The 19,482-nt window shown below is 39.8% G+C and overlaps 1 protein-coding gene across 2 annotated transcripts in view; it reads left to right on the top strand.

Moving 5' to 3' along the window:
• Nucleotides 1-18,545, top strand: part of LOC115131806 (probable ATP-dependent RNA helicase ddx6) — a 56,285-nt gene extending 37,740 nt beyond the window's left edge. The window contains exon 14 of one of the 2 annotated variants that reach the window (XM_029663809.2): nucleotides 9,179-18,545. The gene's annotated coding sequence lies outside the window, so the exon portion shown is untranslated. Of the gene's footprint in view, nucleotides 1-2,089; nucleotides 7,148-9,178 lie in introns of those variants that run through there. The other variant, XM_029663808.2, reaches the window with a different exon arrangement.
• Nucleotides 18,546-19,482: the final 937 nt, after the last annotated feature.

Genomic DNA, 19,482 nt, shown 5'->3' with positions numbered 1-19,482 from the left:
CTTATTGGTGTATTTTAGCAGTCGTTTCTTTGTAGCAATTAAACCATGAAGGCCTGATTCAGGCAGTCTCCTCTGAACAGTTGATGTTGAGTTGTTAGTTACTTGAACTCTGACGTTTATTTGGGCTGCATTTTCTGAGGCTGTTAACTCTAATGAACTTATCCTCTGCAAATCAAATCAAATTTTATTGGCAACATACGTGTATAGCAGATGTTGTAGTGAAATGCTTGTGTTTCTAGCTCTAACAGTACAGTAATATCTAACAAAACACACAAATCTGAAGGAATGGAATTAAGAATATATAAAAACCTTTAGATGAGCAGTGTCAGAGCAGCATAGACCAAGATACAGCAGAATAGAATACAGTATATACATGAGATGAGTAATACAAAATATGTAAAACTTATTAGTGTTCTACTATTAAAGTGGCCAGTGATTTCAAGTCTATGTGTATGGGGCAGCAGCCCCTCTGGACTGGTGATGGCTGTTTAAAAGTCTGATGGCCTTGAGATAAATGCTGTTTTTCAGTCTCTATGACCCAGATTTGATGCACTTGTACTGACTTTTCCTTCTGGATGATAGCGGGGTGAACAGGCAGTGGCTCGGGTGGTTGTTGTCCTTGATAATCTTTTTCGCTTTCCTGTGACATCGGGGGCTTTAGGTGTCCTGGAGGGCAGGTAGTTTGCCCCAGTGAAGCGTTGGTGATACAGCCCGACAGGATGCTCTCAATTGTGCATCAGTAAAAGTTTTAGGTGTCAAGCCAAATTTCTTCAGCCTCCTGAGGTTGAAGAGGAGCTGTTGCGCCTTCTTCACCACGCTGTCTGTGTGGGTGGAGCATTTCAGTTTGTCGGTGATGTATACACCGGAAACTAGAAGCTTTCCACCTTATCCACTGCGCTCCTGTCGATGTGGATAGGGGGGTGCTCCCTCTGCTGTTTCCTGAAGTCCACGATCAGCTTCTTTTGTTGATGTTGGGTGAGAGGTTATTTTCCTGGCACCACACTCCTAGGGCCCTCACTTCCTTCCTGTAGGCTGTCTTGTAATTGTTTGAAATCAAGCCTACTATTGTTTTCAGAGGTAACTCTGGCTCTTCCTTTCCTGTGGAGGCCCTCATGAGCCAGTTCCATCATAGCACTTGATGGTTTTTGCGACTGCACTTTCAAAGTTCTTTGCATGTTCTGTATTGACTGACCTTCATGTCTTAACGTTATGTTGGACTGTCGTTTCTCTTTGCTCATTTGAGCTGTTCTTGCCAAAGTAAGGACTTTGGTCTTACTAAATAGGGATGTCTTCTGTACACCAACCCTACCTTGTCAGAACACAACTGACTTGCTCAAACACATTAAGTATGAAATAAATTCCACTATTTAACTTAATAAGGCACACCTGTTAATTGAAATGCATTCCAGGTGACTACCTCATGAAGTTGGTTGAGAGAATGCAAAGCTGTCATCAAGACAAAGGGTGGCTACTTTGAATCTCAAATAAAATGTATTTTGATTTAACACTTAGTTTTGTTATTAAGTGTTATTTCATATTATTCTTATATTATTATATTATCCTTGAGATGATTATTTCATATCATCTCAAGGATGAGATGCATCCTGTTCCATTGATCATCTGAGCTCAATTTTGTGTCTCATAGCAAATTGTCTGAATACTTGTGTAAATAAGATTTTATTTTTATACATTTGCAAAAATGTCATCTGTTTTGGCTTTGTCATTATGTGTGTGTGTGTGTGTAGATTGAGGATTTTTTATTTAATCCATTTTTAGAAAATAAGAATAACGTAACAATATTTGGAAAAAGTAAAGGAGTCTGAATACTTTCTGAATGCACTGTATGTCTGACATGCCAGTGAAAATGGCTAATATTTTAGGTCACCCCTAACGTGGATCTGAAATGGTCAGATGGGTGTAAGGAATATGGTAAATTCCTCAGATGGCAAGCTGACTCGATTACCATCTTCCTTATGTCTATCAAATAACTGTGGCTATAAAGGGGATACGGGATATATTGAATTGTGTGTGTGTGGGAGAGAGAGAGAGACATATATTTTTAATCCTTGCCACCTTATCTTCCATCCAGGACAACAGGATGTACCCGGCTTTTGCACAACATTCAGCTCTTGCAGCTCAGGCACCTCTTCAACTTATCTTTTCTCAATCTTCAGAACCTGGCACATGGATGTATTTGTTTTTGCTGATTTGTATGTCCTGTTCTTGTTCCCCTTTTATTTTATTTAAAAGATGCCTGCATTTTTTGGCTAAAATAGTCTTAACCATGTTGTTTTGCACCAAAGGTAACTTGCCAAATGCACACTGAGTTATCAGTCCTTTTTTGGCTTAAGACACATAGGCTTATGTTTTTTGGATTGTATCCTGGTATTGCAAGGTAATAATCAGCTGAAAAACTTGAGATAGTTGAGGAACATTACCTTTAAAAAGAAAAGTAAGAACCATGCAAAATATTGATCCAAGTTGTATTGTTTCCTGCTGAAATACATCATCCACTTTTATGGCTAGTAGGTTTGGGCGATATACTGTACACTGGGGTATTTCGAAATACTGACTGATTTTCAAAACTGTTTCAACTATGTTTTTTGGGGGGATTGGGGGCACCTGGAGGCTGCAGGGTTGTGTGCTTATAACAATATGAAATCTATGATGTCATTATAATTTAGATCCACCTCAGGTCTCCAGCTTGGCATTTGGTTTGCTAACTTGCTAGAGGTACCGAAGTGGCTAGATGTCAAGATCAAGCTTCTTGGTTACAGCAGACATTCTAACCTGGGTACCAGTCTTTTTAGCTAACATTCCACTCCTTGCCACTCCTTGTCATTGCCAAAGACGGGATTTTCTGCCATCTTCAAATATGAACATTCTATCATTAATGAGCTCGAGGAGAACATAGGAGTTGTTCCTAATTCGATAACCACCACCTCTCTCCTCCAATCACAACGGTTATCCTAATATTGGAACTCAACTTTTTTTCACTCCTCCACAGAACATAAACTCAGCAAAAAAATTATCATCCTCTCACTATCAAATGCGTTTATTTTCAGTAAACTTGTTGAATCTTATGTTCATACAAATATTTACACAACTGAGACATAAACTGAACAAGTTCCACAGACATGTGACTAACAGAAATGGAATAATGTGTCCCTGAACAAAAGGGAGGTCAAAATCAAAAGTAACAATCTGGTGTGGCCACCAGCTGCATTAAGTACTACAGTGCATCTCCTCCTCATGGACTGCACCAGATTTGCCCGTTCTTGCTGTGAGATGTTACCCCCACTCTTCCACCAAGGCACCTGCGAGGTCCCGGACATTTCTGGGGGGAATGGCCCTAGCCCTTAATCCACAGGTCCCAGACGTGCTCGATGGAGTTGAGATCCGGGCTCTTCGCTGGCCATAGCAGAACAATGACATTCCTTCCTTGCAGGAAATCACACACAGAACAAGCAGTATGGCTGGTGGCATTGTCATGCTGGAGGGTCATGTTAGGATGAGCCTGCAGGAAGGGTACCAAATGAGGGAGGTGGATGTCTTCCCTGTAACGCAGAGCATTGAGATTGCCTGCTAGGACAACAAGCTCAGTCCGATGATGCTGTGACTCACCGCCCCAGACCATGACGGACCCTCCACCTCCAAATCGATCCCACTCCAGAGTACAGGCCTTGGTGTAACGCTCATTCCTTCGATATATGCGAATCTGACCATCACCCCTGGTGAGACAAAACTGTGACTCGTCAGTGAAGAGCACTTTTTGCCAGTCCTGTCTGGTTCAGCGACTGTGGGTTTGTGCCTATAGGTGATGTTTTTACCAGTGATGTCTGGTGAGGACCTGCCTTACAACAGCCCTACAATCCCAGCCTCTCTCCGCCTATTGTGCACAGTCTGAGCACTGATGGAGGGATTGTGCGTTCGGTGTAACTCGGGCAGTTGTTGCCATCCTGTACCTGTCCCGCAGGTGTGATGTTCGGATGTACCGAACCTGTGCAGGTGTTGCACATGGTCTGCCACTGCGAGGACGATCAGCTGTCCGTCCTGTCTCCCTGTAGCGTTGTCTTAGGTGTCTCACTGTACAGACATGGCAATTTATTGCCCTTTATTGCCCACATTTGCAGTCCTCATGCCTCCTTGCAGCATGCCTAAGGCACATTCACGCAGATGAGCAGGGACCCTGGGCATCTTTCTTTTGGTGTTTTTCAGAGTCAGTAGAAAGGCCTCTTTAGTGTCCTAAGTTTTCATAACTGTGACCTTAAAACCCGCTACCTACGACAACAGCCGGTGAAATTGCAGATGTTCAAAATACAAAAATCGTAATATTAAACATTCATGAAAATACATAATTTAAAAGCTTAACTTCTTGTTAATCCAACCGTGTTGTCAGATTTCAAAGGCTTTACGGCAAAAGCATACCATGCGATCTATCTGAGTACAGCGCCCCACACCAAAATACTTTTTCAACCAGCACATGCGTCACAAAATCACAAATAGCGATTAAATTAATCACTTACCTTTGAAGATCTTCCTCTGTTTGCAATCCCACGGGTCGCAGCTACACAATGAATGGTAATTTTGTTCGATAAAGTCCTTCTTTATATCCAGAAAAGTCAGTTTAGTTGGCGCCAATGATCTCAGTAATCCACTCTTTCAACATGCATACAAACAAATCCAAAAAGTTACCAGTAAAGTTCATCCAAACAAGTCAAACGATGTTTCTAATTAGTCCTCAGGTACTCTAATATCTAAATAAACTATAATATTTAAGACGGAGTGTAGTATGTTGAATAGGGAAGATGAATAACAAAGTGCGCACACCTCATTCACTTGCCAACAAGACCACTTTTCTAATGAGAGAGTACTTGGAGTTCTTCAAACTACAATTTTTTCACAAAACAACCCTGAAACCCTTTCTAAAGACTGACATCTAGTGGAAGCCATAGGAACTGCAATCTGAGTCCTATCTATTTGTATATCCCATAGGCAACCATATGAAATAACCTGTGACCTAAAAAAAACATATATATTTCGGAAGGATTTTCCTCAGGTTTTTGCCTGCGATATCAGTTCTGTTATACTCAGACATTATTTTAACAGTTTTAGAAACTTTAGTGTTTTCTATCCAATGCTACCAAGTATATGCATATCCTAGCTTCTGGACCTGAGTAACAGGCAGTTTACTTTGGGCACGTTAGTCATCCGAAATTCCGAACAATAACCAGCCTCCAAAACAGGTTAATTGCCTACCGTCTGTAAGCAGTTTGTGTCTTAACGACCGTTCCACAGGTGCCTGTTCATTAATTGTTTATGGTTCATTGACCAAGCATGGGAAACAGTGTTCAAACCCTTTACAATGAAGATCTGTGAAGTTAATTCGTAAAAAATCAAAATATCTTTGGAAGACAGTGTCCTGAAAAAGGGATGTTTCTCTTTTTGCTAGTTTTTTTGGATCTGGTTGCTGAGAAACTTTTAAAAAATTGTCCAAACGAAATCAGTCTGTCAGAAGTTGCTAGTTCACGTCAAAATGTTCTAAGTAAACCAAAACTTAATTGCTTTGATTTTAGATGCATTCAAGATCCTTGTTGCCTAAATTGTTTTGTGCGTCTCAAAAAATCTATTGTATTTTTCAAATAGTGACCCTTGTGTGCACTTCCGGTAATACAGTATACCCCAGTATGGTACAAAAAATGTATGAAAATCTGGATAGCACCCAACCCTAAAGGGGTGGGTTCTAAGCTACATATTTAATTGTTTTAAGATGGTCAAAGAAAGGCAGTGAATAACATAGTACCCCCAAAAATGTAAAGGAAGTTTGTTCAGAAGTTTCAATCCTTTATCTGAGAGATGTAAGAAAGATCAGGGAATGTTTTCGTTTTTTTATTACATGTACTTATTCTCTTATTTTAGGCACTAAACTACAGTATCTCCATATACTTCCATTCCTTTAAAAAATAGATATTTACTGATACCGGGGACCTTCAGACGAGTCGTGAGGCTTGTGGGCATCCTAAAACTGAACACCATCGTGAGAGTCTCAGCTTTCCACAGAGGAGACATATTAGTGTGCATCTAAAACCAATGTTTTTGTGAGAAGACTGGTTTTACGGGATGTGTAATGGTCTGTCAAACACCGCTCTAACTCTGCCACCTTGCACCGCAGATGCCGAAGTGTGATATTGGCGGATGCTTAAACAGACTGCTTTTGATGGGGATTTTTGTATTGTTAATTAGATTTCCGCAAGGATGCAGAAATTGTATTCCAAGGGGTAACCTTAACAACCACAAAGGGTAAAGAAAGCATCAATGTTGGCTAGCCCATTCATTTACATGTGTTTTTGTTTGATATTAAGATTATATATTTTTAAGATTAAATGTATTCACAAACGGTTGGATAATAGATCCTTTGCTACAGCACTACTAACATCCAACTTCGACTTAAATAATGTCTCATCTGTACTAGAAATATCTAGCTGGTTGCGTGCAGTGGACAGGCAGGCAGATTGGAAACTGGACATCTTGCTAGCATTATAGATTAAAAATAAATTAAAAACATTTTATGCAGGCAGCATTTATAGCTAGCTAGCTTCCTTAGCTGGGTAATCAAACAAATGCCTGTATTAGAAAATAGCTACATAGCCGATGGCTTTGGGTTGCTTGAAAGTTGTCATTTTCTAAATGATCAACAGCTAGCTAGTTCAGCAGCTTGACTCACATACATTTTCGGCGGCCCAGTCCGTCCAAACCGTAAAACATGTTTAGGTTATTCAAACCTGATCTGTTATCAATGACAACCAGCTGGCTCAGGTCTTTGAATTACACACAGTGATGTTGTTTTCTCAGCAATATTTCTGAATTCTGCTGATTTTAAAAGTAACACTGCTTCTGCCTTGCCTCATGCTAGCTAGGTTTACATGACATGCATGTCACTAGACACAGCTCCTATTTTTTTGTCTATCTTATATAAATTACTCAGACGTTAAACGCCTGTGGTAATGTTCCCACTCTCACTAGATACAAACCCACCAAACGTATGTTTTTAGTGGCACACAACACCTTTCGTGCATTGAATTACTGGTATTTCACCACCTTTGCTTTGTAGCTTGAAATAAGTGGTGAATCTCCCCCCCCCCCCCCCCCCCCCACATGGTGGCTCACACACACATACATCAGACATCAACTCGGTTATAGATCGGAAGTCAGGATTTATATGACTATTTTTTGGGGGCGATTTAACACTTAACCTCTAGGGTATGTGGGACGCTAGCGTCCCATCTGGCCAACATCCAGTGAGGTTGCAGAGCGCCAAATTCAATTACAGAAATGCTCATTATAAAAATTCAGAAAACAAAACATATTTTACATAGGTTTAAAGATTAACTTCTTGTTAAACAAACCAGAGTCATATTTATAAAATGCTTTTCGGCAAAAGCATACCTAGCCCAGAACATACCTAGCCCAGAACATAGCCCAGTTGACAAATTATTACAAACCGTAACCAGCCAAGCAGAAGTGTTACAGAAACTCAGAAATAGAGATAAAATTAATCCCTTACCTTTGATGATCTTGGTGGTAAATCAGAAGGCATTCATTTACTCAATAAATGTTCCTTTTGTTCAATGAAGTCTCTTTATATCCAAAAACGCGCTAACAAAACTGAGGTTTTCTTCAGTAATCCACAGGCTCAAACTCAGTCAAAACAATCAGACAAAAAATCCAAATTGTATCCGTAAAGTTCATAGAAACATGTCAAACGATGTTTATATTCAATCCTCAGGTTGTTTTTTGCCTAAATGATCTATAATATTTCCACCGGACAATAACGTCGCCAATATAAAAGGTAAACAAGAAATGCACATGCGCCTGAAAAAACTCTGCGTCACGTTAGGGTCCACTCGTTCAGACTGGTCTTACTCCCTCATTTATAAGAATACAAGCCTGAAACGATTTCTAAAGACTGTTGACATCTAGTGGAAGGCATAGGAACTGAAAATGGAGTCCTAAGTCAATGGATACTGTAATGGAATTGAATAGAAATCTACAAAACAAAACAAAAAATGACTATTTTTTTCAGGTTTTCGCCTGCTAAATCAGTTCTGTTATACTCAGTGTTTTCTATCCAAATCTACCAGTTATATGCATATCATATCTTCTGGGCCCGAGTAGCAGGCCGTTTAATTTCATCATGCTTTTCATCCAAAATTCCGAATGCTGCCCCCTACCCTAGAGAGGTTAAATAAATGCCTTTCAATTAGATTAATTTTTCTTTCCCCCTTTGTGCGCTGGACTGAAGCAGTTGGCAGGGACACATGGCCCCATTCAAACATTTAAACTTGTCTTTCTCCCAAGATACGGTGCCTTCGGAAAGTATTCAGACCCCTTGACTTTTTCCACATTGTTACGTTAAAGCCTCATTCTGAAATGGATTAAATACATTTTTTTCTTGAATCCATACAGAAGTATATTTGAAATTGAGCTCAGGTGCTTCCTGTTTCCATTGACCATCCTTGAGATGTTTCTACAACTTGATTGGAGTCCACCTGTGGTAAATTCAATTGATTGGACATGATTTGGAAAGGCACACACCTGTCTATATAAGGTCCCACAGTTGACAGTGCATTTCAGGGCAAAAACTAAGCCATGAGGTCGAAGGAATTGTCCGTAGGGCTCCGAGACAGGATTGTCAAAGTATTCCGCAGCATTGGCTGTCCCCTGTGGCCTCCATCATTCTTAAATGAAAGATGTGTGCAACCACCAAGACTCTTCCTAGAGCTGGCTGCCTGGCCAAACTAAGCAATCGGAGGAGAAGGGCCTTGGTCAGGGATGTGACCAAGAACCTGACAGAGCTCCAGAGTTCCTCTGTGGAGATGGTTGCCCTTCTGGAAGGTTCTCCCATCTTTGCCACACTCCACCAATCAGGTCTTTATGGTAGAGTAGCCAGACAGAAGCCACTCATCAGTAAAATGCACATGACTGAACACTTGGAGTTTGTCAAAAGGCACCTAAAGGACTCTTGACAATGAGAAACAAGATTCTCTGGTTTGATGAAACCAAGATTGAACTCTTTGGCTTGAAATGCCAAGTGTTTCGTCTGGAGGAAACATTGGCACCATCCCCAGGGTAAAGCATGGTGGTGGTGCCAGCATTGTGCTGTGTGGATGTTTTTCAGCGGCAGGAACTGGGGGACTAGTCAGGATCGAGGGAAAGACCATGCAGGAGTGGCTTCGGAACAAGTCTCAATGTACTTGAGTGGCCCAGCCAGAGCCCGGACTTGAACCCGATCGAAGATCTCTGGAGAGACCTGAAAGTAGCTGTGCAGTGACGCTCCCCATCCAACCTGACCGTGCTTGAGAGGATCGGCAGAGAAGAATGGGAGAAACTCCCCAAATACAGGTGTGCCAAGCTTGAAGCGTCATACCCAATAAGAATTGGCTGTAATTGCTGCCAAAGGTGTTAAACAAAGTACTGTGTAAATGCTCTGAATACTTATTTTAATGTGATCTTTCAGTTTATTTTTAATACATTTGCAAAAATGTCAACCTGTTTTTGTTTTGTCGTTTTTACGGGTAGTGTGTGTGTGTGTGTGTACAGTTGAAGTCGGAAGTTTACATACACTTAGGTTGGATTCATTAAAACTAGTTTTTCAACCGCTCCACATATTTCTTGTTAACAAACTATAGTTTTGGCAAGTCGGTTAGGACATATAATTTGTGCATGACACAATTTTTCCAACAACTGTTTACAGACAGATTATTTCACTTAGAATTCACTGTCTCACAATTCCAGTGGGTCAGAAGTTTACATACATTAAGTTGACAGTGCCTTTAGACAGCTTGGAAAATTCCAGAAAATTATGGCATGGCTTTAGAAGCTTCTGATAGGCTAATTGACGCCATTTGAGTCAATTGGAGGTGTACCTGTGGATGTATTTCAAATCCTATCTTAAAACTCAGTGCCTCTTTTTTTGACATCATGGGAAAATCAAAAGAAATCAGCCAAGACCTCAGAAAAAAATTGTGGACCTCCACAAGTGTGGTTCATCCTTGGCAGCAATTTCCAAACGCTTGAAGGTACCACGTTCATCTGTACAAACAGTAGTACGCAAGTATAAACACCATGGGACAAAGCCATCATACCGCTCAGGAAGGAGACACATTCTGTCTCCTAGAGATGAATGTACTTTGGTGCGAAAAGTGCAAATCAATCCCAGAACAGCAGCAAAGGACCTTGTGAAGATACAGGTGGAAACGGGTACAAAAGTATCTATATCCACAGTAAAACAAGTCCTATATCGAACTAACCTGAAAGGCCGCTCAGCAAGGAAGAAGCCACTGCTCCAGAACCGCCATAAAAAAGCCAGACTACGGTTTGCAACTGCACATGGGGACAAAGATCATACTTTTTGCAGAAATGTCTTCTGGTCTGATGAAACAAAAATAGATCTGTTTCTAGGGAAGGCTTGCAAGCCAAAGAAAACCATCCAGCACAGGGGTGGCAGCATCATGTTGTGGGGGTGCTTTGCTGCAGGAGGGACTGGTGCAATTCACAAAATAGATGGCAACATGATTAGGGAAAATTATGTGGATATATTGAAGCAAAATCTCAAGACATCAGTCAGGAAGTTTGGTCGCAAATGGGTCTTCCAAATAGACAATGTCCCCAAGCATACTTCCAAAGGTGTCAAAATGGCTTAAGGAGAACAAAGTCAAGGTATTGGAGTGGCCATCACAAAGCCCTGACCTCAATCCTGTAGAAAATGTGTGGGCAGAACTGAAAAGGTGTGTGTGTGTGTGTGTGTGTGTGTGTGTGTGTGTGTGTGTGTGTGAGAGAGCAAGGAGGCCTACAAACCTGACTTCGTTACACCAGCTCTGTCAGGAGGAATTGGCCAAAATTCACCCAACTTATTGTGGGAAGCTTGTGGAGGGCTACCTGAAACATTTGACCCTAGTTAAACAATTTAAAGGCAATGCTACCAAATACTAATTGAGTGTATGTTAACTTTTGACCCACTGAGAATAAATAAAAGCTGAAAAAAATAATTCTCTACTATTATTCTGACATTTCACATTCTTAAAGTGGTGATCCTAACTGACCTAAGACAGGGAATTTTTACTAGGATTAAAATGCCAGGAATTGTGAAAAACAGAGTTTAAATATATTTGGCTAAGGTGTATGTAAACTTCCGACTTCAACTGTATGTATGCATGCATGCATGTATGGGGGGATTTAATCAATTTTAGAATTGGGCTGCAACATAAGATGTGGATAAAGTCAAAGGGTATGAATACTTTCTGAATTCACTGTAGATTCTTGTAATGGCTCACTAACACCAGCCATCCATTCCCGCTTACATTCACATGCCTTTTGCCACTCAAGTGCCTTGATTACGCTCCCATATGCACTCATTTCATCGGTCTTTCTCTCTCACACCACAAACAGAATACAAGCACAATTTAAGCTGAATCGAAACAATGGTTTATTCAGAGATCATTATGCAAGTAGAAAGTTCGGTGTGCACTCCTAGGGAATCTTGTTCCTGTTTGAGATGTTGTTCAATAACCAAGGCTCAAACTCTGACTGACATCATCTAGAATGTGAGTACTTTTAATATAAACATCGCAATAAAAAAGGGCAGCTTTTACTTAGATGCAATGTGATTGTTTTCCTGTCACAGTAATCAATTGTGTGGAGAAAATAAGAAATAAATCCGATGTAAAACCGCATAGGTAACTAGACTAGGCCCATTGTAAAAACTGGATGGTAGCCTACAATTAGGTTGCTATAGCACAGGACAAGAATTTCCCTATATATATATAAACAATCTCAGACCAGTACAGGAGCAGTCCATGGAAAAAGAAAGTTACAGTAGTGTCCAATTACTGAGCTTGTGCTGCATTTTACTAGTAAAAAAAATTCTGGGCTTTCATACTTTGGGGGTGCATGATCTGGCCCCATTATGTTGTTATTATGACGCTAGGTACAAATGGCAGCCTATTCCCTATAAAGTGCACTTCTTTTGACCAGAGCCCATAAACTAGTGAACTATATGGAATAGGCACATGTCTGCAGCTATGGAAAGAACTGGTGGAATTTACCATCTGATCAGTCGTATGCATCCAATTTCTGAAAGATGCACAGGGTATTGTTGGCGATTACGATTAGTTTTTATTTTTTTACCTTTTATTTAAGCAAGGAGTCATGCTGAAACCATGGTCTCTTTCCTAGATGAGCCCTGCATGCACACATCAGTAAACACTACATATCTAATAGATATCTGCATTAGTTCATATAAGGAAATCAGTCAATTGAAATACATTAGGCCCTAATCTATGGCTACAGAAACGTATCCGTTGGTCACAGATACCTTAAAAAATGTTGAGGCATGGATCAGAAAATCAGTCTGTCGTGCTGCATGAGGCAAATGGTGGTCCCATCTCCTTTTCATAGTTGATCAGGCTGTTGATTGTGGCCTGTGGAATGTTATCCCACTCCTCTTCAATGGCTGTGTGAAGTTGCTGGATATTGGCAGGAACTGGAACACGCTGTCATACACATTGATCCAGAGCATCCCAAACATGTTAAATGGGTGTCTGGTGAGTATGCAGTCCATGGAAGAACTGGGACATTTTCAGCTTCAAAGAATTTCTGTACAGATTTTTGTGACATGGAGCTGTGCATTATAATGCTGAAACATGAGTTGGCGGCGGTGGATGAGTGGCACGACAATGGGCCTCAGGATCTAGTAACGTTATCTCTGTATTCATATTGCTATTGATAAAATGCAATTGTGTTCGTTGTCTGTAGCTTATGCATGCTCATACCATAACCCCACCACCATGGGGCACTCTGTTCACAACGTTGTCATCAGCAAACTGCTCACTCACACGACGCCATACACGTGGTCTGGGGTTGTGAGGGCGGTTGGACGTACTGGCAAATTCTCTAAAACTACATTTGAGGCAAATTATGGTAGTGAAATTAACATTGAATTCTCTGTTGGACATTCCTGCAGTCAGCATGCCAATTGCTCGCTCCCTCAACTTGACAGCTGTGGCGTTGTGACACATCTGCACATTTTAGTGGCCTTTTGTCCCCACCACAAGGTGTGTAATGATCATGCTATTTAATCAGCTTCTTGATATGTCACACCTGTCAGGTGGTTCGATTATTTTGTCAAAGGAGAAATGCTCACTAACGGATGTAAACAGATTTGTGTATAAAAAAAATAAGAGAAATAAGCTTTTTGTGCGTATGGAACATTTCTGGGATCTTTATTTCAGCTCATGAAACATGGGACCAACACTTAACATGTTGCATTTCATATATTCAGTAATACATATCAATGACACTATACTTGAAAAGCAAACACAAAATAATACGAAAATAAATATCAAATGAAACAAACTCGATCTTCTGCCTGAATTGCCCTAGAGGCAATATTGCAGTTTACTTTGTGCAAAACAACATGGTTTAACATATTTTTAAGACCTGCTTTTTCTTTCTCAATGTAAGGGTCCCTTAAGTCATCTTTTTTGTTTTTTAGGTAGACATTTCATGTTGGTAAGACTGGCCTAGTTTTGTGGGTATGTCTTTAGGGTAAGAGTCTAATTAGAATCGATCTCCTAAGTGTGTTTCTTTTTCATCTCCATAATGGCAATTTTAAAGTTTAAATGTATTAATTGTTGGTATTTACTGTGCAGCCCAATGGTGCATGCCAAGCCCAAAATGTATTTAGACTAAAAACGAGGTAACAAACCATGCTTTTATTTTAAAATCTTCAGAGCTCTTGAGTGTGCTGTTCCTCACTCTGGCTCTGATACATATGAGCTGAGAACTTGGCAGACCTCTCATTTGTTATCTCTGCTATTCATTAGGACCCTGGTGTTTATTTTATTTTATTACATTTCAGACAGTTTTGTTATTGTGCAAGGCTGAGGGACTAATCTCATGTGGCGTGGGTTTTGCTCACATCAGAATTATATATGAAAGCGAATTGTAGCATCTTCAAACTGGCAGCTGTGATATTTTCTTTGTCCCGCAAAAATGTTCGATGCGGATAAAAGCAGATGCATTATTTTTTTGCTTTAAAATTATTTTTGGAAATGTTTTCTGAGTAGGGAGGGGGCAGTGCTTTGGGGCACTAGGTTTGTGTGGGTTTTCGAGCCACATTGTCTTCAATATGAGGCGCTGAGGCATCTTGAATATTTTCTTTACTCTGGTACTTAAAGTGGAACTGAGATTTTCAGCAACATGAAACCTTATTAATCTGTTCATATACACCCCCAGGAAGAATATTTAATATTTTCTGACGATCGAGCACTTAGATATGGACATTTTCATAAATTCATAGAATGTTTGGGAATGACGTATAGTAAGGCATTTGTCAAAATTCTATAGCAGTTTAGAGTGGGAAAGCGGCCAAGCGTTGGCTAGCCGTTCAGTGAAAAAGAAATACCTGCCTGTCAACTTTTCATTGCGTACTGCCAGTAGACTTAAATGGTTCTTCACCAACATCTTCAGTGTTTTAACCAAATCATGTCTCATTTGCTTTACAGACAAATCTTATGTTTTTGAGAAAGTAAATAAGTTTAATACTAACATATGAATAATTTAGGTAAAAAGTTGGATATTAAATGTGTGGTGTCGTACAGTCTAATTTTAGAATATACAGTGTGTCCCAAAATTTAAAAAAAAAAATATATAGAAATACACAATCGTGGACAAAAGTTGAATGACACAAATATAAATTTTCGCAAAGTCTGCTGCCTCAGTTTCTATGATGGCAATTTGCATATACTCCAGAATGTTATGAAGAGTGATCAGATGAATTGCAATTAATTGCTAAGTCCCTGTTTGCCATGCAAATGAACTGAATCCCCAAAACATTTCCGCTGTATTTCAGCCTGCCACAAAAGGACCAGCTGACATGTCAAAAAACCAACAACTGAAAGCAAAATGTATAGAATTGTAAACAAAAATAAGACATCAAAAGCAAAACCCATACACTTGTAAGCAAATAATTTTAAAGCGCAAGCAAAACTCTGACAAAATATTTGAATTCCCTGTCGAACAACATTCGGCGCGGGTGTTGGTAACTGGTTCGCCATACACCTGCGCCGAACGTTGTGCAACAGGTAATTCATATGTTTACTTAAGTAGTTAGTTTGTCATTAAATGTATTAGATATACATGCTTCTAATAGCCGTACGTTATTGACCCCTGACTGACAATTTTGAAGTATGTTAGCTAAAACCCTAAAACGAGGTGACGTCAGACTTAAGTATGCAATAGAAAAAAAACCTGTATCACGTTCATTGATTGGGTTAAGACGAACCGTCATTCCAAAACTAGCGGACCAATTGAGACTCATTGTCTACGCCTCCCTCTAAACCCCTTCCTTCACGGAAAAATAATGCCAAAACTCGCAATCGAAAAGACTGGCCGTGAAAGCAAAGATACAAGTAGCGTAACCAAAAGGTAGTACATGCAGGCAAGAGCGTAGGCAAAATATATTCAGTGGCTTAGAAAGTTTTTAACCAAAAGCGATTTTTGCATTCGTTTTCAAATTTTTTAAAATAATTTGTTAGTTTTGTTCTCGCTTTAAAATTATTTTGGTTTTTGCTTTTGATGTCATTTTGTTTACAATTCTATACATTTTGCTTTCAATTGTTGGGTTTTTGATTTCAACATCCATTATTTCACCCCGTCCTCGAATATATAACGTTTACGTTCTCAACTTTATTTTACATGTTCACAATTGGTTTTATTTTGAATTCAATACATATGGTGTGACATTGTCCCCATAGTGGATTGTCTGTACACCTTCCCTCCACTGTGAACTGTAAACGGGACAAACGAAAGCAGCGAAATGTAAGTTGAATTGACCGACGTGAGCCCACGAGGCTGTAATTTCATAAAGTAGACTCAACTGTTGACTGATTTTATACTCTTGTGTGTCCTATTCGGCTGGCGGGCCTTGTGTTTGGAACGTGCGCTAGCCAACATTTTTACTGGTGCAGCAGGGTAGCCTAGTGGTTAGAGCGTTGGACTAGTAACCGGAAGCTTGCAAGTTCAAATCCCCGAGCTGACAAGGTACAAATCTGTCGTTCTGCCCCTGAACCCACTGTTCCTAGGCTGTCATTGAAAATAAGAATTTGTTCTTAACTGACTTGCCTAGTTAAATAAAGGTAAATTACTGACTTGTGATCATTGCCCCTGCAAGTTTTATTGTATTCTCATTCTTAGTTACAGTCGTCCGTTTTTGTTCAAAATATTGAGTCATTGAAACTGAAACGGTGCATCCTGAGTGGGTTGTGGCAGCCAGCAATGTACCAGGCCAGCTGTGATAGACAACCTAATAGGAATCTTTTTTTTTATTGGGGAATTATATTAATCATGCATGGAACTGCATTCATCTATTCTTTCAACAACCAATAATGCCTTATTGTAAGTCATGGAATTAAGTCAAAGAGTACCTCTTATAAAGTTGGTTTTGAAGCATAAACAGGGATTTTGTTTTATTTTGACTGATTTATATGAATGTTTGTTTCATGTCTGCAAAGTAGTTAAAACGCTGTCAGTTCCACTTTAAGAACTCCAGCACGACAGTGGACCAACCAATAGGGTTTGCAACAGATCTGAAACTCAACACATTTGTAATTTCTTCCAAATTACAAAGAAAGTATAATATTTCGATCATGTTTTTTTTTACTGGAGAGTGCTACCCCAGCTCAGTCATACTGGTTAGCTAGGTCAATCTTTTTACGAGGTGGTTGGTATCATTTTGAGGAAATTGGTTTGTAAATTATTCATAGTTCACACAAGTCGTTTACAAAAACAGTATGAATTTGCTTCATTGGTAGAGTTTAAATATATCCTTTTTTTTATGCTGACTTACAGGATTTATATTGAACCTAAACCAAAAAAATAATAATTTAATGTTTTTGTGTGCTTTGCGTGAGTGACTGTCAGTAAGGGTTTTATATGTGCGTGTGTGTTGTAGAGAGAAGGGTGGTGTGTGAGAGACGAGGTTGGTTGGTGTGTTTGAGAATAAGTTAGTGTCCCGTCACGTTTGTTTGTTGGTGTGGATGTGATTGATTGCCTGTGTGTCTGAATATGAATGACTGTGCTGTAAGATTGTTTGGGTGGGTGTACAATTGGCTGAATGTGAATGTCTGTATGCAACTGTGTTTCTGTCTGCTTGTTTATCAGTGATTGTGAGAGTGACATACGAGGTCTTAATACCCTTATTTCTGTTTTCTTGGCCTGTTTTCTGACAGAGTAGGTCAACACTCGCCTATATAGTGTAAACCCCAAACTTGCCCAAGGCAGAGTTTGCTTCAGATTCCCCTAACCTAATGTTCTTTCCAATCAATTGGCACAAAGGGGGCTAGAAAATGGGCAATGTTAGTTGTTGAGACCGAGTATTTGGTCAGTCAGTGGGTAAATGTCTTTGTATGTCACTGTCTAGTCCTGTGTATGCTCTTGACCATTGAGTCAAGTTGTGACCGTGTGAATGAGTACAAATGGGGGAGGGAGGGAGGGAGGGTTCAATTGTTTAAATTCAAGATGTTTGGAAAGGGTAATCATGTTCATACTCTTTAAGAACACGAGTAAGAACTAGCCAATAAGGCCTATGGCGGGGAATGGTAGAAGGGGTTTTGGGTACAATGCAATTAAGGCAACAAATGATGGTATTGCAGCATTGGTTTTGGAGAAAATAAACAAACTAGTAGAGAATTCTGAAACCACAATATCCCTGATCCCCAAATTGCAATACAGCTAATTGACAGTGACGCCTCAAATGTATCTCCAGTTGCACCAATTCTGAATTGGATGTATAGCTGTGTTGTGCTTTTCTAATGCAGAGTCATGTTACATGCCGAGACTGCATTCAATAAACTGTGAGACTTGATTTGTATTCTCTTCCTGGAACCTGGATAGGAACGACTGGTCCTGAAATTCTAATTTGCTTGCTAAAATTCACACCCTTAAATGACCCATTTTTAACTGCAAAATTACTTGTTTGGTAAAAATGTTCACAACACCTTGAATGACGAGTAAAACATTTTCTGTAGACATTTTCAGGGGGAGAAGCCATTTTGGAATTCAGTTGTCCTGTTTTTTTTTCTGTAGTTCTTGTATGTGGGAATGTACACCTTGGTGGCTATAACTTTTTCTTTCTCATTTGTTCTTTTCAAACCTGTTCAGCCCCAGGAGTGAGAATTGCAGAATCAGTTTTAACACTGACACTTTGACCAGGTAGTTTTCTGATGTCTTACAAATCAGACGAGTAGTCAGCCACGATATTGGAACATGTACGGTTGACCTCCTGATGATAAAGTCGATGGGTAAAGTGGCATCATTGATTCACTTACAATACCCCTCCCCTCCCAGTCTCCCTAGAATCATAAGCAATACAAGAAGTGTATTTTAAATGTTTATACTTCTATCACTCTGTCCTAAACTGTAGTTTAATGACATTCGAATTAATGCAGGGGGTTATAAAACATAATAAAAATGAATTTGAATTCAAAGTGTGTGTTTTTCATTGTTGCTGTCTTGAAGGCTTGTGTACATACCAGGCTGTGTGTTTGGATTTGACAGCTATGTGTGAAAATACCACAATCACATTTTGTCACATGCCTCATAAACAACAGGTGTAGACTAATAGTGAAAGGCTAGAAAAAATACTTTAGTCTGTCTGCACTTTCAGCTGTGTAGGATTAAATTTGTACATTCAGCAGATGTTCTTAACCAGAGCAACGTATAAAGTTAGTAACTGCTCAGGCCATTAGTGTAAGTGAAAGGTAAAGCTTCTAATAGATATTGACAGGATTGTGTCAACACAGCACATATTACACAACACTTATTTTTGTTAGTGGTTGAGAATTTCTGCAAGTTAAAAGTCCACTCAGCAGAGAACTTTACCAGATGGTAGGGCTGGGCGGTATTCTGTATTGCACTATATGCTGGTAATGCTGCACTGAACGGTTTGAGTTTTTACTTTACCTTTTATAACCGTCTTTCATTGTTTTGCTAAATGTGATATGGAACTCCGCCACGTATAATGTCAGTTTTTATAGTTCACTCCATTTGCTCCTTGAGTCGTCTCTCCCTCTCCTGCATGCCGCTAACCACACCAAGCCCCCTGTCACACAAGGAGAGAGCAGTTCTTCAAACAGAAGTTCACTCTGCATGGTCAGATTGATGCAACAAAGTTGGTGACATACCGCTTTGCACAAGCATTCTATACACTTAGTTTGTGTATCTACTGTCCGCAAACTACTCTCTGCTAGTTTGTCTTTTGTTAGCAAGTTGTTGCTAAAATAATTTTTGTTTAGAGGCTAATCAATAGTCAGCTGGCTAGCTAGCTTGCTAAATGTACTAAGAGTCTGAGCAAATGTAGCTAGCTAGCTAGCTAATACTGCCTGTTTGTGCAACGGTATCATATCAGAGTGGAATAGGGTCCAG

Source organism: Oncorhynchus nerka, linkage group LG7 (assembly GCF_034236695.1).
Source record: "Oncorhynchus nerka isolate Pitt River linkage group LG7, Oner_Uvic_2.0, whole genome shotgun sequence".
In the NCBI taxonomy this organism is placed as follows: domain Eukaryota; kingdom Metazoa; phylum Chordata; class Actinopteri; order Salmoniformes; family Salmonidae; genus Oncorhynchus; species Oncorhynchus nerka.
The sequence above is the reverse complement of the archived record's forward strand: the minus strand, read 5'-3'. Positions and strand labels throughout refer to the sequence as shown.